At 38.7% G+C, this 20,579-nt stretch overlaps 1 pseudogene; it reads right to left on the minus strand.

Moving 5' to 3' along the window:
- Positions 1-10,653: 10,653 nt before the first annotated feature.
- LOC132427878 (eukaryotic translation initiation factor 3 subunit E-like) lies at positions 10,654-20,335 on the minus strand (annotated as a pseudogene).
- Between the last annotated feature and the right edge of the window lie 244 nt (positions 20,336-20,579).

Here is a 20,579-nt window from a genome sequence, read left to right on the forward strand (position 1 = left end):
TTTAGCAAACCATAATCCTTCACATTAAATTAATGATAATTTGAATTTTAGAATTCATATGGTTTTGTTTTTATTTCTTATATAAATCAATTTTTGTTCTTTAGTTGTATAAAAATTATAAGCAAAAGGAATTTATATATAGTTAAAGCTGATAATAGGGTACATATCATAATAAAAATAGGTAAGTCAATCCTGAAAAAGTCCTCACAAACTATTTCTATTAAAAGCATGCCTGTAATAATCAGATTTGAGAAACACTGCCTTCTACTTAGCAACCCACCAAGATAACCTGTCACCTGTTGCCTTTGGGTTAAGTCCAAACGCCTCTATAGGAAACGCGAGGTCCTTCACAATCCATCCCAAAAGTATCTTGATTTCTTTCTTCCCTTTATCCATTTGCCCCATGTTCTAGCCACCTTGAAGTTCTCCCCCATCTCTTCAGGAACTCCTCCTCTTCCTCAAACACCCATCTTAAATGCCATTTCTTCTGTGAAGTCTATCTGGATTCCCCAAAGAATTCTCTCCTCTGTGTTCCCACAGTGTATCAGTAGGGCCTGGCGGGAAACAGATGGCACAGTAAAAAGAATAATTTGAGGACATTTCCTGAAAGGAGCTGTGACCGGCCCACAGATGCAGGAAACCCCATGTGGAAGGAGCAGCGGGATTCAAAACCTCACCTCATGCTTATCCCTTCCTCTGATCTGCTGCTGGGGTCCCCACTGGCTGAGCTTAACCAGAAGCCAAAGGGCAAAGAAACCCATTGATATAGTCCATTCAGATCAGCCTCTCCAGGGAAAAATGCAAAGCAGAGAAGGAATATGGGGGTGAGGGAACAGAAGATATCCAGGTTTTTTATTTATACTTGAATGACATTCCATTGCTATGACCTGTTTTCATGAGCGCTTTCCCACTGGACTCTGACCCTGCCATTAATATCTCCATATTCTTTTCGCTTGCCAAACGATTTGGACCGCAGTAATCTCTTAATAAGTATTTATTGAATTGATGAATTAATAAGGGAATGACATAGATGAGAACGCTAAGAGCATCACTGGTGTTCTTGAATATACCTCAATTTTTATTTAAAATTTTTTTCTCTACAGTTGTTGTTTTATTTCCATCTTTTGGAATCCATTTTTTTTTTCCTAAAATAAGCTCTTGTGATTTTTTTTTTTCCTAAGTAAAGCAGCTATGTGTATTGTATTTTTGTTTGTTTGAATCTTGTTAGTGAGATTTTAGTGCTTTAAGCCAGTTAGGATTGTATCTTATAATAAAGCCCATTTTAATCTGCTTTATTTTTGTGTATATGATTGTGGAGCAATTTTAATTTATAAAACAGGACGCATTTATGGCACATGGTTTAAAAATTTCCCTTCAGTTTTGTACTGATTTCCTAAGTTCCTTTACACTATTTGTATGATCTTGTCAATCAAATTTATTCTGTATAAGAGATTAATAGAAGAATGCTACATTACAAGCCTTCCAGTTCCCTTGACTGGTTTTTAGTATTCTGTAACACTTTTTTGTAATTAAGATTTAAATACCCAATCCCTCAAGACTTGCCATACAGAGAGCTGTCAATCAAGGAATTGGCAAGCTCTATGAACCGCATGATGAAGTCTTTATCCCTACTCTCTGATGCCTTCAAGACCAGCTTTTGCGAGTTGATCCTTCATTTCACATGTCTTAGAACTCACTCACACTTCTTATGCTTGGAAATGTAACACACAGAGTGACAACGTAATCCACAGCTAATAAGTTAGCGGCTATAAAAATGAACATCCACGTTAACTTGCCAAGCATGGAGGATGGAGGTGTTATACCGTACTCGTGTATATATGTCTGCCAGGGCAATAGTACATATGCCTTTGAAGATGCTTCTAAGTTATGCAGAGAAGCTGACAATAATTCTTGAACTTTGCTGTCAGGATCCAGTTTCATTTAAGAGCCAAACCAACAGCATCAAAACACTTGGCCACGATTAGCCACAATCCAGCCGGCAAAGAAAACATATAAAACTAGCCCTTGGGTTGTAAATTTTGTGGAAATAAGGTTATCTCAGCATAGTCTGTTGTGAACTAGTTTAGGTTATGTGCTTTCACTGAAAAAATAATAACAGTGAAGGAGTTCAAAAATCTCTGCATAGCTCTTAAATCATTACACAGTCAAGTAAAATGAATAAATACTATTATTTAGAGAAGAATTTTGATCTAAAATTTATGTCACTATTACCAAGTATAAAAATACAATTCTATTGTCTTTTAAAATTTACATTCAAAATTTAAAATTTTAGGAGTTTATTCAGTTACAAACAATATTTAAAATAATGCACTGTAAAATTGAATAGCAGGCTAAAATTTGAGGCTCACACCAAAACTGAGCTCTGCCCATTAAAATCTAATTTTAAATTTACTTATCCTATACAGTAGGATAGGATATCTGACACACAGTGCTTTAAAACGTTTATAAATCCTCGATATATACATATTCTCTTAATGTGTTATACTTATGAATGTTTTGTAATAAATATAAACTCTCTTACCCTCTTCTCAATATGATTGTTTTAATCGTGTGAGCTTGTGCTCATACACGTGAGGGAGGAGCATCTTGAGTCCACTGGAAAGGTGAGCAGAGATTTATGTTAAATGGAAGCACAGCTGTGTGTTGGGAGAAAAGGGAAGCCAACATTATCCAGTACCAATTATGGTACATGTTTAATGTCTCTTATTTTATTACTTACAAGAACCCCATGAAGTAGACCTCTTTTATCACTATACTGATTCATGTGTTAAGTCTCAAGAAGGTTGGGTAAGTTATCCAAATTCACAGAGCTGGTAAATTGTAATGCTGGGATATAAATCCAGATCTCATTAAAAGTGTGTTCTTTTTGTTATTCCACATAGTCTTTCAATGTACAGAAATACTACAGACTACAAGCTCTTCAAAGACAGGAGCTCTGCACAAAGCACCACTGTGGATCTGTCAGTCTGTCTGCTTCCTTCATTTATTCAATAAGCATACATTCAGTGTCTACTCTAAGCCAGGTACTGTGCTTGGCCCTGGGAATACAATGGTGAACAAGACAGACAAGGGGTCCTGCCCTTAAGGAGCTTGCAGACTATAGAGGGTTCAGAAAAGCAGAAAGGCAATGGTGATATAGTGTGGTCACTGCTACAGGGAGAGGGGAGCAGACATGCGAGGGGGATTCACATTTGGGGGCTCTGGGAAGGCAACTTAGAGGAAGCAGCATCTAAGCAGAGACTTCACAAACAAGAAGGGATTACCCAGGTGCAGGAAATGGAAGATGCTGCTGCGGAGAGAGTGCCCGGAAATGGGTACTGAAAGACCAAAGGCCTGGAATGAATAACAGGGTCACACTGAGAAGGTGGCAGGAATGAAGGGGAAGGGAAGTGGTGTTACAAAGGAATTTATAGGCAATGTTCAAAGGATTGGAAGCGAAAGGACCAGTCTTGCATTTGAGGACAATCTCCCTGAGCTGAGTTTAGCCAGCTGGTGGAGAGGAGGGGGATGGGGGGCTGCCAGGAGAAGTGGTGGTGGCCTGCACTCTGAAGTGGTTCTGGGTACTGGAAAGTGAGAAGGCTGGAGTCTGAGGACTCGTGGGGAGGTAGGGAGAGGACCTCGTGGGCTGTCCATGAAGGTTTGTTAAATTTCTCAAGAATATTGAGAGGAAAGAACTAAGACAATTAATCTGGTCAACTCCCCTCACATGGAACTCCATAGGACACAATTATAAAAGAACACTCCCCATGGATGAAAGTGGAGACTTCTCAGGAGCTCTAAAGTATAACTCTTCCTTTAAAAACCTTAAACTGCAGCATCCAGAGGGAATATCTCTAATAATGAAAGACTCAAGAATTTTAAGGTGTTTATCTTTGAAGGGCCTAGAGGCCTTAATCTAACTTCCTATATTAGGAAAGGAGCAATTCTTCCCTCTCTAGTCAAGATGCAGTCTTTCTATGATTTTGAAACATTTTCTTGCTTTCCATATAAAAAGATGTACTCCACGATTAGTGAGCCTGTTAGTTTTTCCTCCTTCTGTTTACACTGCACCATGCCCTCAGATACTCATTATCTCCTTGGTTAAGACTGTCTATTCGATGCACACAAACAGAAGAAGAGCATTAGCTCTTTTGCATAATTCAGAGTTGCGAATTCTCATTGTACTGGGACCAAAATATAAAGGAGGGGATTTACTTTTGAACATTAGTCAGAACTTTTCAACCCCAAAATGTTTCATCTATTTCTTGAAATTCCCATTATTATAATTCATCAAAATTATCAATCATATTTGATTAATGTTACGTGGTAGCACATTGTATTCAGTACAGAGTAGTTAAAAAAACTGAAGCATTTTGAAAAAAACACATAGTCTTTAGTGAGATAAAGGAAGATTTCCCAAACGTCCTCAACGCAATTAACCTCTGACTCAAAGAACACAATAAAGAGTTTTTTCACGAAATGTTATTGACTTAAGGGTTTATAGTAAACTAATATATTTTTCATAATTATAAGGCTCATTTTTAATTACTGGGTATAAAATGACATAATTGTATCTTCTTTCATCCGCTACTGGTTTATTATCATATGGAATATGGTATCATGTTCCTATTTTGCAGCTGTATTTAGAACAATTTTTGAACTTTTGAATTTTTTTGAAGTGTACTCTATTACTATTAGAACGTCAGTTTTACATTGGACATAGTATAGAATGTATTGTTTTGTGAATAAGCCCTGGACATATTAAGTTATATTATGTAAAATCAGAATAACGTGGGTCAAAAATGGTCAAGGATCAGCAATATCATATGGTTCAAATCTAATCTTTCCATACCTGTTTTCTAACCCCTTTTCATTATCGGAGGAATTAGCAATAGTCACCCAATCATTAAGCGAATGCTCAAAGAAAGTCATATCTATACAGCACGTAGCTCATTAACCACTTGCTAAAAGTAGTTCACTCATCCATAAGAGTTCCCACAGGGAAAACTGGGTGGATGAGAGATCCAGAAATCTGATTCTGTGTATGTTTGAGTTAAGTTTATGATTTTCACTAAAATAATAAAGACTAATTTGTTTTATAGTAAATTCTGTGTTTGACTGAAACTTCAAAGGGCAATTGCTAAACATAAACGATCTCTTACTAGTGATCTCTTACAGCGCCTTTCAAAACAAAAGAGAGGAGAAAGGTACTGAAAGTTGTCCACCAGCAATGCCTTCAACAGAGTAGTGCAGGGAGAAACAGAGGCTCTTCTTGGGAAAACATGGACTTTAATCAGAGAACCTGTTTTTTCCAGGTTGATTTATTTCACTCCCTTCAAAAGTGAGAATGCCTTGGCCACACCTCTCTCAAAGCAGCTATAAGGCCTGAAGAGGATCGCAGGACCTCAGGGGTAGAGCGGCAGGCACACTGCATCCTTGAAACTCTGAGATCCAGGAAGGAGATTCCATCTGCAGGGTAGAGGTCTCTGCAGGGCTGAGGGGTGTTATATTTTGCCACCATGCGTGGTATACCAGGTGTTGCACAAAATTATTGGACAGAAAGAAACTCTTGACAATTATATCAAATTCTTGTCAAATATAATTTTATGAATTACATTTATATGAAATTCTACACATGTTTAGCAACACAAGTAACTTGAATTTCTGGATTTGGTTTATCAGTAAGTCCCTTCTTAGTTCCTCAAATCTCTGAGAAAGAAAAAGAAAGGTTATAAATACAAATTAGAAGACATTGTCCCTGCCCATAAAGTGTGTCCATTCTTCTTGGGCAGAAAAGATGAACTGTACTCAAAAGAATTAGAGAATACATCTTCTCATACAATTCCCTTCCTACCTTAGGGCATTAATTATTACAATACACTTATGGTACCTCCCTTCTCAAGAGCCCAAACACTGGCTGTGGAACAAACTTGAAAAACACACTTCTCACAATCCCCTTTTAGCCAGTGAGCCCACCTGGGAAACCAATTCAGTGTCTTCATTCTAATCATAAGCTCCTCTGATCTACCTTACTCAATTTTCCTCATGGTGAGGCAATACCTCAGAAACCTTAGCTGGAAAATTAAGAAAATAATGCTAGTCAAAAACAATACTAATGATAAACACACTCCCATTTGTGGAGCCTACCACTTGCCCTTTCGTAAGTGTGTTACTCATTTTCGATACCTCTTTAATCATCTTTGCAATACAGCTTGCAAAGTGCTGCTCAAAAGAAGACAAAGAGGGGCTTCCCTGGTGGTCCTGTGGTTAAGACTCTGCGCTCCCAATGTAGGGGGTGCGGGTTCCATCCCTGGTCCGGAAACTAAGATCCCACATGCCACGTGGTAAGGCCAAAACAAAAGAAATTAAAAAAAAAAAGACAAAGAGGCATATCCTGAGTAAGCCCTTGACCATTCTCTCACTATCCCAACTTGTCTTTCATATAATAACTACCAAATGAGCCGGAGATAAGACATGAAAATTGTTGGGGGTTTTTGGTGGCATGACCATGAAAGTCTGACCTGCTCCCCACCCCTATTCCACCCAAAGTTTTCAAAGTTTCTAGAGAAATTCTGCAATGCATGTAAAAAATCAATTGGAATCTTAAAGTGCTCATTTAGGGGGAAAAGTGCAAAATATACCTACTACCCAGGAAATACGATCATTACTTGTCACCTCCCTTCCTTCTGGGTAGGGTCACAAAGAACTCGAGGATATTCTTTTATAATGTTTTGCAGAAGCTCAGGTTGTCGTTCCCCTGGCAAAGTTGTTCCTTTCCCCCTGTCTCAGCCTCTCAAGGTCAGTCTAGGCCTGTTGCACAGTCCTCTCCTCCGCAAGGTCTGGGAACATCTGCTCAGCAGCTTTCAAATTGGAGCTCTCAGTCATGCATGGCCCCTCAGGGCACTGGAATGCTGACGCCAGCTTTCTTCTCTCCAAATTTGATTGCAACTATTTTTAGCTTGCAGATCATATTTTTCAACATTTAAATCCTTTTTATGTTTCTGCTTATTCTTTCCTATTTCTCCATGTCGTGTAATATTCCTTTGAGTTATCTTTTTCCAAGGAATTCAAAGAACTCAGTGATTCAGCCCTCCACCCACATACCCACACAAGGTAGGAGGTTCTCCCCGCCTGCTTCCCTTAGATACAAACTTGTTTGGCTCCAGTGTAGCTCTGTTTTTCCAGCTGTCAAGCAGCAGCTGACCAGATTTTTTTCTACACACTGAAAATTGACATGCAGCAAAGTGTGCTATGGCGTGGCAGGGTGGATGCAAGGTCTCAAAAAAGCACAAAGAAGTGGAATCTTGGAACTCTGAGTGGCAGTGAACCTATGCACAGAGACAAGCTTACTGATTTTCTTATGTAAGAGGTACCAGGCTAGCTGTTGGGAATACACAGAATGAAACCTAGTCCCTGGCCCTTCAGAAGGAAGAGACACAAATGAATTAGTATTTACTTATTCAGTGAGCCTGTAAACACTTTGTGAGCAGCTATTACATGCTAGACTTTATTCTTAGCCCTAGAATTACCTCAGTAAACAACATAGACAAAATCCTCAGAGATTATTGGATACAAAGATCCAGAGTGGATAATCATAGGGACTCTGGAGTCAGACCTCTTGGGTTCAAATGCTGGCTGTGTGATACTGAGAGAAATATTTACTTCTCTGTGCTTCCATGTCCTCATCTGCAAAGTGAGGATGATAACAGCACGTACTGCATAGGATTATCATGAGATTAAATGAGCTAATACAAGTAAAGTACTTAAAAGAACATCCAGCACATAACATAGTGTCCATAAATCTTAGCTATTATTACATTAGATAATTACATTATAGAGTGACAAGTGTTTTGTTAAAAAGAAGTGAGACACAAGCCTCTCTAGGAGCACAGAGGCAAAGCAACTCACTTGGACAGGTGGTAGACAAGGCTTCTTAGAAGAAATGACACTGGAGACTGGAAGGTTGATTGGAATTTAGCCAGATGAAAAACATGGGGAATGGAATACTAGGCAGAGGGAGTATTGTGTTTGAAGATCTGGAAGCAAAGGAGAGAAGGGCAATGCTTAGAAATGCAAGTCTCTTGGTGAAGCTGGGAGTTTGGGAAGGTGAGGTAAGAAGGAAGGTGAAGCAGAGACCAGCTCACAATAAGGAATTTGTACTTTATCCTGCAGCAGGAGAAGCCACTAATTTGAAACAAGAAAGTAATAGAGGCTGCACTGGAGTGAAATTACAAGAGGCCGTTCAGAGGATGCTGGTAGGGTGGTCTGAACCAGAAGAGAAGAAAGCCTAAAAAAAGGTGGAGTGAGCTTAGAGGGATGTGGACAAATAAAACAGATGCTAAAGAGGTCACTGTGTGGGGTAAGGAGTGAGTAGACATCAAGGAGGACCCCTAGGTTTCTGACTTGGGCAATATGGTGTCGATACCTCTCACTGAAATGGGGCATGAGGGAAAGGATGGAACTTTGTGGAGGGGGTCAGGGATGAGCTGGGGTAGCGCCAGCAATAATTAATAATTAACTTACTCTTGGCTAAATTACATTTGATAGGCCTCTGAGTCATCCGGGCGATGACTTCCAGGTGACTCAGAATCCAGCATAGAGATCCCAACTGAAGAGATACACCAGCATGTAGATAAATCTGAAAGCTTCGGGGAGTAGCCAAGATTACTCAGTTATTATCTCATTAAATCTCCACAACTCTCTGAAGTAGCTTTAAAGAAAAAAAGACCCAGGGCATATAGTAATTGGATGACAGACCCAGGCTTGTCAGACTTTAAAATATTTGCTCATTTCTCTTCTCCACGCTGCCTTCCAGGTCGTATGTTGATTGGCTGGGAGAAGCTGGTGTTTCTGTGTTTATAGCTTTGGTACTTTGCTGAGTTCATCCAAGTCCAACACTGTTGTAGTTTCTGGAAATACAAATATTAATAACACATGTCTGCCACAGTCAAAGCAGCGTAAGAGAGACAGAAAGTCAAGAGATCATTTCAATGTAATATGGTGTCGATGAAAAAACATTAGTTAGTTGATCTAAGAAAGAAATAGAGAATTTTACTCGAGCTAAATTGAGGGTTATAAACCAGGAACAGCCTCTCAGAAAGCTCCGAGAACTGTTCCTCCCATTAGAGGTCAAAGCACAGTTGTATTGCTTTTTGAGATAGAGGGCTATACATTAAATGTCGATAGTTTGCACAATCCAGATATGCAAGTACAAAGTGAGTAGTGGGTCATGGGTCATCATGGTCCCTTACAAGATTAAGAAGGTTATCTCCTAGGGAGTTATCTTACTGATGTTAGAAAATTGTTGCTCTTTATGGTTGAGCAGGTATTTTCTGGGGATGGGGAACTGTGGTTGATGCATATGCAGGTGTACAGTGCACAGTAGAGGGGAGAGAAGTGACCAAAGGACCGAGAAAACTATTATGCTTAAATTTTCCTTAACTTGCCTTAGAATGTGAATTTTTATTTCATCCACGGTAAGAGGAATGACAAAGGTATGCACCAGGTGTATCTGGCAAAACTTTTAAGAATCAAGTAAAGGCTTCTGACCTCAGAAGTCCTGATAAAATGCATATAGCTATCCTGTCAACTTCAGGTCAAAGCTGTTTACAGAATAGGTGGAATTTGAGAGAGGAGAAAGAGGTGGGGAGGCGGGGACTTCACCTCTGGGGACTGGTTTGAAAGAGATATTCCTGAAGGGGATACCGTGACACAGAAGAGACAGACAGTGGAAAAGAAGAGACAGCAAGACCTGGGAGGGAAACAGAAAGAAGGGTACTTACAGGAAGGAGCCAAGAGGACTGACTACCAAACTCCAAACATCAGATCCATAGCCCAGCGCATTCACGTGGCCCCTGGGAGGTCTAATCTCCCCCGCCTCCCCACCAGAATGCTTTTTGAGGGCCAGTAAAGCTTAATCATCTCTGACATTTGGTCTTAGTTTTGGTAGCAAGCTTGGATGGATTCGCAATGATCAACTTGTTTGTAAACACTGTGATCCCCCATTGGACCTGACTGTGATGTTCTCAGTACACTGCCTGGCAAAGTAGCATCTCAAGAAGTATGAACCTTGATTGAATTAAAGCTAAATGTAAATAATTAGTTACACTCAAAATAATTTTTTAAAAATCTGTAATAGAATAGTTTAGCATCCAATTAATGAAATAAAATTACAAAAAATAAGTCTAAAAGATCTGAACAAGTTTAGCAAATCTTTGATTTAGGTGACATTTTTAGAACAATATATTGGCTAACTAGAAAATACCCAATTTCTTTGAAGTTCCTAGTATATATTCACTAAAATAGACCACATGCTTGGCCATAGAATAAGTCTTAAAAACTGTTTTCTGATCATAACAAAATTAAAGTAGAAGTCAACAACGATATGAAAAAACTAAGTAAATAAGTAATGAAATAAAAATCTAAAATATATATTGTATTTTACATAATAGAATTGGCATATTGAAATTTTTTGGTCTTCCATTAGTAGAAGCCAGACTCATAAGTTACCCATTGAGGAGACTTTGATAAAGTTTTCTTCTCAATATTCATGGCCATCACCTAGTTTCTATCTAAAAGACTTTGGGTGGTCTTTGCATTGTTATTCAGAACCACATGACCTGATTTCAAATCAATCTTCTAAACATTCACAATTCATCTTTCTGTTACTGCTGAAATCTTTTTTAGTTTATCTGGCAACATATTAATGCTAATATACTGGTGGATGTGACAGAAAGTCTTAACTCTAAAGAGAAAACATTTGTAATAAAATCTTCAGGAAATAGTCACTTGAACACTGAGTCTTGGATTTTTTCAAAATCCAAGTTAACACATAACTATTCAAGAAACTAAGTAATAGAGTCTTTGTATGTATAAGACTCCTATTGAGTGATTTACCTAATTCTTTTGGCACCTGCCTACAGTTCCAGACATCTTTGAATGTTATCACTGCTGTAGCCAAATGGCCCCAAAAAAACCTTGAATTATTTAAATGGTGTGCTGATAAAGGAAAAGATAAAGAATGTTATAACAGCCTTTGGGGTGGTTGAAGAAAACAGAGACCAATGGATGAGCCATTCATGCTACTCAAACACTGGAATGGAGAAGTGGTTATTATCTATGGTGTCTTTTTAAGCATGTAAGGTCTTCCATGGCTGCAATCTTCATTCCATATAATGGAAATAAACAAAGATTATCCAAATGAGAACAAGCAAAGGCTATTTTTTCAGAGCTTAATATAGCAAGGGAGTCAGCCACCATAGCTTGACATTTGGACACAAAGGCTGGCAGGGGAGTGGAAATGCTTTACAGTGAAAAGAAGTGGGGCTTCCAGTATGCTCAAATTGGAGATTATTGGTATGGGAAAACAGGAGGCAGGCTAACTAGAAGTGGAGCATCTTATAAGATTGAATTATGGAGCATATTCATCTTTTTCTGAGTGGTTCTGTGTTGGAAGAAAGGGCAAAAATAGCAAAGCTGGCAATCATTGACCAAGTCCTGACCACTTTGGGCAGATTGTTGTAGAGGTTGTGAGTGAGAATCCAACTGTCTGGCCATTGTCTCTTTGCATGTTCAGTCTCTCAGCATTAAGATTACAGAGGTTAGCTTTCCCAGAGTGAACTCAGTATTTCTATCCTATGCTGGAACCAGTGCTCTAAAAGAGTAGTTATGGACTACAGGCCCTTTGGTGGGGCTAATGGCAGACTCTGGGAGGGTTCACACCAAGGAAGTACTTCCCAGAACTTCTGCTGCCAGTGCCCTTGTCCCTGCAGTGAGCCACAGCTGTCCCCCGCCTCTGCAGGTGACCCTCCATCACTAGCACAAGTTCCATATGCATTGAATTGAAAATACCTTCTTTCAGAAGCAAGAAAAACTACAATCCTGCAGCCTGTGGCAAAAAAACCACATTCACAGAAAGATAGACAAGATGAAAAGGCAAAGGGCTATGTACCAGATGAAGAAACAAGATAAAACCCCAGAAAAACAACTAAATGAGTGGAGATAGGCAACCTTCCAGAAAAAGAATTCAGAATAATGATAGTGAAGATGATCCAGGACCTCGGAAAAAGAAGGAGGCAAAGATCGAGAACATGCAAGAAATATTTAACAAAGACTTAAAAGAATTAAAGAACAAACAAACAGAGATGAACAATACAATAACTGAAATGAAAAATACACTAGAAAGAATCAGTAGCAGAATAACTGAGGCAGAAGAATGGATAAGTGGCCTGGAAGACAGACTGGAATTCGCTGCTGTGGAACAGAATAAAGAAAAAAGAATGAAAAGAAATGAAGACAGCCTAAGAGACTTACGGGACAACATTAAATGCAACAATATACACATTTTATGGGTCCCAGAAGGAGAAGAGGGAGAGAAAACAACCCAGAAAATATTTGAAGAGATTATAGTCGAAAACTCCCCTAACATGGGAAAGGAAATAGCCACCGCAGTCCAGGAAGCACAGAGAGTCCCATACAGGATAAATACAAGGAGAAACATGCCAAGACACACAGTAATCAAATTGGCAAAAATTAAAGACAAAGAAAAATTATTGAAAGCAGCAAGGGAAAAATGACAAATAACATATAACGGAAATTCCATAAGGTTAACAGCTGATTTTGATTTCTCAGCAGAAACTCTACAAGTCAGAAGGGAGTGGAATGATATACTTAAAGTGATGAAAGGGAAGAACCTACAACCAAGATTACTCTACCCAGCAAGGATCTCATTCAGATTTGATGGAGAAATCAAAAGCTTTACAGACAAGCAAAAGTTAAGAGAATTCAACACCAACAAACCAGCTCTACAACACATGCTGAAGGAACTTCTCTAAATGGGAAACACAAGAGAAGAAAAGGACCTACAAAAACAAACCCAAAACAATTAAGAAAATGGTAATGGGAACATACATATCGATAATTACCTTAAACGTGAATGGATTAAATGCGCCAACCGAAAGACACAGCCTCACTGAATGGATACAAAAACAAGACCCACATATATGCTGTCAACAACAGACCCACTTCAGATCTAGGGACACATATATACTGAAAGTGAGGGGTTGGAAAAGGATATTCCATGCAAATGGAAATCAAAAGAAAGCTGGAGTGGCAATACTCATATCAGATAAAATAGACTTTAAAATTAAAAATGTTGCAAAAGACAAGGAAGGACACTACATAATGATCGAGGGATCAATCCAAGAAGTGGGTATAACAACTATAAATATGTATGCACCCAACACAGGAGCACCTCAATACATAAGCCAACTGCTAACAGCTATAAGAGAGGTATCAACAGTAACACAGTAATACTGGGGGACTTTAACACCTCACTTACACCAATGGACAGATCATCCAAACAGAACATTAATAAGGAAACACAAGCTTTCAATGACACAATAGACCAGAGAGATTTAATTGATATTTATAGGACATTCTATCCAAAACAGCAGATTACACTTTATTCTCAAGTTAGCACAGAACATTCTCCAGGATAGATCACATCCTGGGTCACAAATCAAGCCTCAGTAACTTTAAGAAAATTGAAATCATATCAAGCATCTTTTCTGACCACAGCATTATGAGATTAGAAGTCAATTGCAGAGAAAAAAATGTAAAAACACAAACACATGGAAGCTAAAAAATACGTTACTAAATAACCAAGAGATCACTGAAGAAATCATAGAGGAAATCAAAAAATACCTAGAGACAAATGACAATGAGAACACGATGATCCAAAACCTATGGGATGAAGCAAAAGCAGTTCTAAGAGAGAAGTTTATAGCAATAAAATCCTACCTTAAGAAACAACAAACATCTCAAATAAACAATATAACCTTATACCTAAAAGAACCAGAGAAAGAAGAACAAACAAAACCCAAAGTTAGTAGAAGGAAAGAAATCATAAAGATCAGAGCAGAAATAAATGACATAGAAACAAAGAAAACAATAGCAAAGATCAATAAAACTAAAAGCTGGTTCTTTGAGAAGATAAACAAATTGCTAAACCATTAGCCAGACTCATCAAGAAAAAGAGGGAGAGGACTCAAATCAATAAAATTAGAAATGAAAAAGGAGAAGTTACAACAGACACCGCAGAAATACAAAGTATCCTAAGAGACTACTACAAGCAAATCTATGCCAACAAAATGGACAACCTGGAAGAAATGGACAAATTCTTAGAAAGCGATACCCTTCCAAGACTGAACCAGGAAGAAATAGAAAATATGCACAGACCAATCACAAGTAATGAAATTGAAACTGTGATTAAATTTCTTCCAACAAGCAAAAGTCCAGGACCAGATGGCTTCACAGGTGAATTCTATCAAACATTTAGAGATGAGCTAACACCCATCCTTCTCAAACTCTTCCAAAAAATTGTAGAGGAAGGAACACTCCCAAACTCATGCTATGAGACCACCATCATCCTGATATCAAAACCAGACAGAGATACTACAGAAAAAGAAAATTACAGACCAATATTACTCATGAATATAGATGCAAAAATCCTCAACAGGAAACCGAATCCAACAACACATTAAAAGTATCATACACCATCATCCAGTGGGATTTATCCCAGGGAAGCAACCATTCTTCAATATAGGCAAATCAATCAATGCGATACACCATATTAACAAATTGAAGAAGAAAAACCATATGATCATCTCAGGAGATGCAGAAAAAGTTTTTGACAAAATTCAACACCCATTTATGATAAAAACTCTCCAGAAAGTGGGTATAGAGGGAACCTAACTTAACATCATAAAGGGCGTATACGACAAACCTACAGCAAACATCATTCTCAATGGTGAAAAATGGAAAGCATTTCCTCTAAGATCAGGAACAAGACAAGGATGTCCACTCTCACCACTATTATTCAACATAACTTTGGATGTCCTAGACAAGGCAACCAGAGAAGAAAAAGAAATAAAAGGAATACAAATTGGAAAGGAAGCAGTAAAACTGGCACTGTTTGCAGATGACATGATACTATACATAGAGAGTCCTAAAGATGCCACCAGAAAACTACTAGAGATAATCAATGAATTTAGCAAAGTTGCAGGATACAAAATTAATGCACAGAAATCTCTTGCATTCCTATACACTAATGATGAAAAATCTGAAAGAGAAATTAAGGAAACTCTCATTTACCATTGCAACAAAAAGAATAAAATACCTAGGAATAAACCTACCTAGGGAGACAAAAGACCTGTATGCAGAAAACTATAAGACACTGATGAAAGAAATTAAAGATAAAACAGATGGAGAGATATACCATGTTCTTGGATTGGAAGAATCAATATTGTGAAAATGACTATACTACCGAAAGCAATCTACAGATACAATGCAATCCCTATCAAATTACCAATGGCATTTTTTACAGAACTAGAACAAACAATATTAAAATTTGTATGGAGACACAAAAGATCCAAATAGCCAAAGCAGTCTTGAGGGAAAAAAATGGAGCTGGAGGAATCAGACTCCCTGACTTCAGACTATACTGCAAAGCAACAGTAATCAAGACAATATGGTACTGACACAGAAACAGAAATATACATCAATGGAACAGGATAGAAAGCCCAGAGATAAACTCACGCAACTATGGTCAACTAATCTGTGACCAAGGAGGCAAAGGTATACAATGGAGAAAGGACAGTCTCTTCAATAAGTGGTGCTGAGAGAACTGGACAGCTACATGTAACTGAATGAAAGTAGAATGCTCCTTAACACCATATACAAAAATAAACTGAAAATGGATTAGAGACCTAAATTTAAGACCAGACACTATAAAACTTAGAGGAAAAGATAGGAAGAACACTCTTTGACATAAATCACAGCAAGATCTTTTTTGATCCACCTCCTAGAATAATGGGAAAAAACCCAAAGATAAACAAATGGGACCTAATGAAACTTAAAAGATTTTGCACAGCAAAGGAAACCATAAACAAGACCAAAAGACAACCCTCAGAATGGGAGAAAATATTTACAAATGAATCAATGGACAAAGGATTAATCTCCAAAATATATAAACAGCTCATGCAGTTCAATATTAAGAAAACAACAACCTAATCAAAAACTGGGCAGAAGATCTAAATAAACATTTCTCCAAAGAATATATACAGATGGCCAAGAAGCACATGAAAGCTGCTCAACATCACTAATTATTAGAGAAATGCAAATCAAAACTACAATGAGGTATCACCTCACACCAGTTAGAATGGGCATCATCAGAAAATCTACAAACAACAAATGCTGGAGAGGGTGTGGAGAAAAGGGAACCCTCTTGCATTGTTGGTGGGAATGTAAATTACTACAGCCATTCTGGAGAACAGTATGGAGGTTCCTTTAAAAACTAAAAATAGAATTACCATATGACCCAGCAATCCCACTACTGGTCATATACCCAGAGAAAACCATAATTCAAAAAGACACATACGCCAATGTTCATTGCAGCACTATTCACAATAGCCAGTTCATGGAAGCAACCTAAATGCCCATCGAGAGATGAATGGATAATGAAGATGTGGTACATATATACAGTGGAATATTACTCAGCCATAAAAAGGAATGAAATTGGGTCATTTGTAGAGACATGATTGGATCTAGAGACTGTCATACAGAGTGAAGTAAGTCAGAAAGAGAAAAATAAATATCATATATTAATGCATATATGTGGAACCTAGAAAAATGGTACAGATGAACTGGTTTGCAGGGCAGAAATTGAGACACAGATGCAGAGAACAAACGTACGGACACCAAGGGGGGAAAGTGGCGGGTGGTGGTGGTGGTGGTGGTGGTGGTGGTGGGATGAATTGGGAGATTGGGATTGACATGTATACACTGATGCGTATAAAATCTATAACTAATAAGAACCTTCTATATAAAAAAAAATAAAATTCAAAAAAATAAAGTAAAAGAAAAGAGTAGTTATATTCTGCTGAGTAATTGCCACCTTCATGTTGGAACCAGTGCAACTATAGAGCCTGCACTCTCAATGAGGGCAATATCTTCCCCTAGGGAGTGGTTCTTGGGGGCAAAAAAAAATATTTCTCTGATGTATAAAGCACAGATTTATATAGAACATATAATACATAAACAGATGTATAGTATATCTGTGGTATTCGAGTTGAATGTGGGTGTTGGTTAGGAAAAAAATATCTAAATAGAAGTGAGGGTGGGGGAACGTAGAGAATAAGGAAATAAAGCATTTGAGAAACAAGCTGTAGAGCCTAGGGAACTACTTCTACCTAAAACTGTGCTTTTCAGCCAGGGAGTTAAATAGCATTGGACCATCCCTCTTGGACTGCATTTAGCTTGTAATTTCTGGCTTTTCAAAGTTCTCCCTAGTTGTTTTAGTTTCTGTTTGAAATACTACAACTACTGTCCCTTCTCTTAAAGCACGAGGAATATCACCAGAATAAAGGTCTCTGTGTACACCCATAGCAAAGACTCCCATGTAGTATCACTAAAAAGATCCAATTCCCATGTAGTCCTTCTTTTCCATCCTATATCGCCTTTAAGAAGAGAAAATCAAGCCCCAGTAAACAGATGCTAATCTAAAAAATATACTATGAGAGTAGTCAAGTTTTATTCCACCATCTCGTCAAGAAAAAGGAGAATCCTACATAAATAATTTTAAGCTGTATGTTTAATCTGCTAAAATTACATTACAAACTTTGGACTATTCTAGATAAAAAAGAAATGACTGTATACTTTAAAATGGTTAAGATGTTAATTTTTTAAAATAAATTTATTTATTTACTTTTGGCTGCGTTGGATCTTCTTTGCTGCATGCAGGCTTTCTCTAGTTGTGGCGAGCGGGGGCTATTGCGGTGCACGCGCTTCTCATTTTGGTGGCCTCTCTTGTTGCCGAGTGCAGGCTCTAGGCGCGCGGGCTTCAGTAGTTGTGGCACACGGGCTCAGTAGTTGTGGTTTGCAGGTTCCAGAGCGCAGGCTCAGTAGTTGTTGTGCACGGGCTTAGTTGCTCCGAGACATGTGAGATCTTCCCGGACCAGGGCTCGAACCCGTGTCCCCTGCATTGGCAGGCGTATTCTTAACCACTGCGCCACCAGGGCAGTCCCAAGGTGGTAAATTTTATAGTATGTATATTTTACCACAATTTTAAAAAATGACAGCCTTATTTTTCACTCTAGTCCAATGCCAAGCATGAACCTTTTTTCCCCCTTATTATTGTTCTTAATAAAACAGCATCCAACGAATCTGAAGGCCCTTCCACATATAACTTTCTGATTCTGTGATCTACCATTCAAAAGAGAATAGGTTGTCCCCCCCCATGGCAAATTAGATCTCTCAGTTTAGTTAGAGGTCCCTAGCCTTGTTCTACTGGTCCTTGCTCCTTCTTTCCTTAAATTAGAGTAACCACTGTACAGCCTCTCCACTACTCCACTACTCCAACCTCATACACATACACCACCACCATCACATCACCTCACATTTACAGCTTGGAAAACACTAAAAAGGAGATGTCATCATAGCCACAGCCATTTTGTGAGAATCTAGCTCCAAGGATCTTAAACACATTTTCTCATAGAGTCGTACAATTATTTCTTAAGTCAGGAGCTAATATATGTAAATCAAGTAAATCATTGACATTTTTAAAAACCCACAGACTAGCCAAAGGATGCTAATCAAAGAAGAGCACAAAAGTCTCCTCTCTCTTTGGCTAATGTCTGTTCTAACAGGTAGCAAGAGAACTTTATTGGGTATTGAGCGTAAGAAGAACCCCTTACTTGGTATTACTGATCACTGGGGCAAGGAAAACACCCCAAACTACAGCTGGAAAACAGTTTTTAGAGATCTGTATGTAAACACATACAAATCAACATGATTTAAATTCTTTTATGACAAGCTCCACACAGAGAAGCACCTGCCCAATTAATTTTGCAACATAAAGTTTATGATTCTCATCCTATTTCTAGTTCTTTCATTTCTCAGCTATCCAGCCTATGCTATTGCCTGCTTCTCATATCTAAAGTTCAGTCTGATTGTGTTCCTTCCTCTGGAAAAAATTTTAAGTGGCTCCCTAGTACATACTGAATATTGAATTTAAGACTGAAGGATATGTCCAAGACCAACCCTATTTCCTGGTGAAACTAAACTAATAGATTTTCCCTAAAGATCTCCAGCTTTGTCAGACTTCGTGTAGCTATTTCTTGGGTCTGAAATCTCTTCTTTCCATACGTCTAAATCCATAGAATTATCTGTCTATCATCTCTGTATCATGTGGTAGAAATTAATTTTGTTGTAAATAACACAAGCAGAATAATCTTGCAAACACTGGTTGGTAGGGAAAGCAGAAAATGGAATGGAAACAGACGGGGCTATTTTTGAAGGTAATCTGAAAGAAGTGACTTTTGATCTGGACTCCAAAGGACGTGCTAAAAAAGTCATTTCCACACAGGTGGGCAGATTTCCCTGATTAGGTGGAGAGCAAGGAGGGCGCTGAGCAAAAGAATAAATACCTTTGTACTTCCTTTACTTATCCTGCAGAGCTGAGGGCAAAGAGTAAGATCTGTTCAGCTTCGTCCCACCCCCCCAGCCCTACCATCCTCCCTCTCTCCTTTCTTTCCACACGCAGCAAGATCCCGTTTTCCCCTCGCCTCCAGTTCCAGCAGGCAAGAAGGAAAAGATCTTATGTTACTTTTTCTTCATTTGATTTAATTTTTGCATTTATTCCACCAACACTTATTGACTACTGATGTGTTCCAGGCATTTTACTAGGCACTAGAGAGAGAAGGATGGAAGAGAAAGATAAAAGAATAAATGGGGGCTTCCCTGGTGGCGCAGTGGTTGAGAGTCCGCCTGCCGATACAGGGGACACGGGTTCGTGCCCCGGTCTGGGAAGATCCCACATGCCGCGGAGCGGCTGGGCCCGTGAGCCATGGCCGCTGAGCCTGCGCGTCCGGAGCCTGTGCTCTGCAACGGGAGAGGCCACAACAGTGAGAGGCCCGCATACCAAAAAAAAAAAAAAATTGGATAACCAACAAGGCCCTACTGTATAGCGCAGGGAACTCTGCTCAATATTCTGTGACAACCTAAATGGGAAAGGAATTTGAAAAAGAATAGATACATGTTGTTAGCCAACTACACTTCAATATAAAATAAAAATTAAAAAAAAAAAATCCCATGAGTAGTGAACTTAGACTCCATGGTGCTTCTCCCATTGTTCGGTGTCTCTCCCTCAACACACACATATAGCTACATAAGAGTTCGCCACAGCCAGGCAACAGAGGAGGGAAGAGGCAGCCTTATGCAAAGTAAGCTGGCACCTGTCAAAAGTGATGGCTGCTACCTTACGGCCCCTCTCAGGCATGCTCCGAAATCTAGTAGAAAGAGAAATCATCCTGACAGACAGAACTTGGAGTAGTACATCTGTTTTCCATTTTTCATGAAACAAGAGATGGCCTAATATAGGATTTACACTGACTCATAGGTGGCGGCTAATGTGTTGGCCAGCTGGTACCTTAGGGACTTGAAGAAAACAAGATTGAAAGACTAGTGACAAAGAGGTCGGGGGCGGTGGGGGTTGGATTTAGGAAAGAATCTCTTGAAGTTGG

Source organism: Delphinus delphis, chromosome 7 (genome assembly GCF_949987515.2).
Source record: "Delphinus delphis chromosome 7, mDelDel1.2, whole genome shotgun sequence".
Taxonomy (NCBI): Eukaryota; Metazoa; Chordata; class Mammalia; order Artiodactyla; family Delphinidae; genus Delphinus; species Delphinus delphis.